Here is a 4,189-nt window from a genome sequence, read left to right on the forward strand (position 1 = left end):
GTCGTTGATATATTTTTAAGCCGTGAAATAACTGTGGAAGTTTTTTTGGGAACATTCCTTTTATAATTTTCGATATTACAATTTTAATCTCTCAAAATTTTACTACTACTTTTTTCAAAAAGGAAATAAAAATGTTAGTAGCATTATAATTAACGTTAACTAAGTAAAAAGACGATTGACCTCCTTAATAATTAAACAAACAATTCAATTGTCATTAAATAATTATATGAATTGATTTACCTTAGAAAATAACTTAATACAGCTCGTTAAATTAATTGTCAAATATATCTGAAATATTTTATATTATTGATTAATAATTACCACCATTACACATGCATAACTTGGGCAACATATTTTACTAATGATATTAACTAACAACTCGATGAATTAAAATTCGAAATGTTCATGTTGATTGTATTAGTATCTTTATTTAACAAACTGTACGAGCAACTGATGCTTGTTACGTTTCTCATCTATGCTTTTTACTTTTGATATATTATATAGAGCTTTTGAAGAGTTTGCTTGTTCATGTGGACGCGCTAACTTCATGAACCTATGGGAGCGATTTCAAAAATTAATTCACCATGGGAACGTGATCTCTAAGTGCTGCAATTAATATGAATCCAAGCAGTCCTCTGGTACCTAATCCTTATATAATTATAGGAAATAATAAAAGATGATTACTTGTAGTGACTTCATAAAACTGCATTAGAACAAGAAGTAGATATATAATACATGAAATTTTCGCAAATAAGCATTTATGTTCTTTTTGTTAAGACTTTTTGTTCCAAGTATCATCCTTTACACTCGACTGTGTTTTTGTGTCTAACAGCAATAAGGTATTATAATTACGCAATGTGAATATTTAGCCAGAGGTCAGAGTGCTCAGTGACCGTGGCGGAGAGGGTACAGGGGGGAGTTAGGAGGAGGGGGTCAGATAAATGAAGCACTCAACGGCATATCTTATTGAGAGTACCATTTTGTCCGATAACGGTTAGTTATTTATTTCGAGACCCCAAAGAGACACTTATGATATGTATATATATAAGAGAAAATGCAAGAAATAAAAACATACATAAATAGTAAACACTGAACTACAATCTTGCAATCGAAGTTCTTGTAGAATATGTAATTACTTAGAAGCATCTTAGTTCCGTGTACGACTGGAATATTTAATTATTCCTCAAAGTGAACAGTTACGCATTGATATGGACTATAAAACTATTTGTTTTAAACATTTAAAGGCATCGAATATTAAGAACTATTTAAATATATAAATTGAAACTGTTTTAAATAAATTGGAGGCTTATTTAGATTTTTATCACCCTTTTCAGTCTATTCCTTTATGACACATATCTACCTTTGCAAATGTTAATGGGCGGTGATGATCGTTTACAATCAGGCAAACAGATCAGTTGCCCGCTCTTAAGTAAAAAATTATAATTGTAAAATTTAATTCTGCTCATCGTGTTGTTTTAAAAAAGCTCTGACCAGTCTTCGAATGAAAGTACAATAAAGTGGTAATTCCCACCAGTAACAAAGGATGGGATTGTGACTTTCAAATGTCATTATTTCCAACGCCTGTAATAATACTAATTATAAAAGAGCTACAATTTAAGGTCTACCTACCCGCTGGGACCTATTACGGCTTTGATATATTTATTATGCGAACGGTCTTGACTGTCGTGGTCGGCCAGGATATGGCTACTTCCGTTCCGGTGCCCGTGAGGTAACTACGAATGTAACGGTCATACCAAGCGTGGCATATATCTGCAAATTAACAGAAGAAGATCACAAAGAACGCATATTGATTCTACACAGATTTGCATTAAAAGTAGGTGTGTCGAAAGCCAGGTTGAGAAACCTAATAAAAAGTTTAATACTTAATAAAAAAGTTAGCTATATATTTTCTTTGTATTTTTTGCAGTGTCGATTAAAAGTATGTAAGAGATGTTATTTATCGATATATTCAAATAAGCATACCTACCTGTTAAAAAATATAGCAACTCTAATAATATGCGGAGCCAAGAGCCGTTGCCCTCTATGTGATACACAGTAGCCGCGAATAATACGCGCTGCACGCATCGATACAGGTTCATTAATGAATTATTATGTTATTCTAAGTATGTTCTCTCTACTCTCTAGCCTTAAAAGTTTTAATTTGCAAAGAGATTAACAACTTAAACTTGTAAAAGCTTTACATAGCTTTTCTCATATGGGTATATGATCCATCCATCCACCATCTTTGAAATGCAATTATTATCATCGACGATATATTTGCGCAAGTATTACAATGCTAATATGTTGAATTAAAAAATAATAAATGTCTTATAATAATGGCAGCATACTATTCATATAGTTAGATATTAAAAAGATATTCAACCTTTAAAGTAAATTTTGTTTATTTTTAACCGACATTCCCTAACACGACAGAAAAATTTCAACTCATAAATATTTTTTAGATACACGGCTTTCGGGTATAACGATTGATAATTCATATGACTCTATAATTGTTATTTTAGCTCTCACATCAACCAGCAAACCCGGATAGGTTATTAGTACTAGTATCATTAGTACTAGTTACTATTAGTATAATAAAAATATCACTGAATTTCTTGGCACGTTTTCTTATCTTATATTTTTGATTTAAATATAATTTGTTCAGTATTTTTAACTCAAATATAAGTTAATAAATCTTAAAAAATTAAGGTATAGGCACGTGAATAGATTTCTGATGCACAAAAAAAAAATTAAGAATGATTTATGCTATACATGATTCATGTTGCACGCTCTATGTGCTCCTCCTGTTTTGATAATTTTGATAAACAGCAAGTAGTTTACATTACTATGCTAATAACATTACTATTTTCTTACTTCATAATACAAAGTAAGACTCTATAAAAAATATTCTATATCGAATTTGCACTGAGAAAGATTGTGAACCATTAAGAGGGGTACAACGCAAAACATTATAGAAAAATAAATTCCCTAGAGAATGCAGTGCAATTTGTCCGCAAGAGAAACGGGATCTCGGTGCAGCAGTTAAGGTCAATGTGTGCGTGAAATATTCCATAATACTATGATGATGGCTCTCTTCACAATTTTTTGCGATCGTTGTCTACATTGCAAGGACGACTGGTGCTGCGTGGTAACGAACGGTGTACTTTAGTTACTACAACAAATGCCTCATTATTTCTAACACAGATGAAAATACTTCTTACAATTCTCAACTACGATAAAAGTTTAATTATATTGGCTTATTTATACTCGCTACGCAATACGCAGCAACATATTGTGTTTAATATATTATAATGTGAATAATATTTATATATTTTGTAGGTTTAATTAAATTCGTGTGATATAGTCATTAACTACTTACAAGTGGAAATTAGATTCAATAAGTTAAATTAATAAAGACAACTACTAGCTATTTTCATACTACGAAGCATGATTATTGTGGCAATCGATAAGTGAGCATTGTAGTTCTGATAAAAGATAAAAGGGCCGAAAGGGATCATGGTCGTGAGCTCGAGCGCGGCGAAGTAGCACAGAAGGGGGTGAGGTGTGTGGGGGGAATCTCCGTGGATCCCGCGGATGTTCGGGTTCAATACCCGCAAACGTACCATCGTACAGCCTTTGCTGGGAATCGTATTCGTATAACGTATTTTACGCAGTAAATCACAAGTACAGTGTACTTCAGTTTGTATTAAATGAGACTTTCTTTTGAGAACATCAAAGCCCAAATTCATACCTACTTAAGTATTATTTCTAGTTACCACATTCTTAAAGTAAATTTCAAACGCTACTGGTTACTGTTATCGTGGATTAAAAATGTCACATTAGCAGTTTAAGAAATTTCCCAGACTTATTACAGACGGAAATTAGGTCCTATTAAACAACATAGCTATAGGTAGGCTACTTCATTCGAGTCTCAGTAACGTACTGATAGACTTAGTAACAATTAATTATTAATATAATGATAGAAAATTCGCATTAATACGATAAAAATTTATGAAAAAATAAACATGCCAATAAAATCATTAGAGAATGAGACACGATAACTATATTATACAGATCTATAAATAACTTAGTTGTTTGGAAGACCAGCATAATATACCAGTATACCTAGTCTTGCCATAAATATTGTAATAAAGAAAAAAGAAAATTGTTAACTGCAAATAACATTTAT

Source organism: Zerene cesonia, chromosome 20 (genome assembly GCF_012273895.1).
Source record: "Zerene cesonia ecotype Mississippi chromosome 20, Zerene_cesonia_1.1, whole genome shotgun sequence".
NCBI classification, from domain to species: Eukaryota; Metazoa; Arthropoda; class Insecta; order Lepidoptera; family Pieridae; genus Zerene; species Zerene cesonia.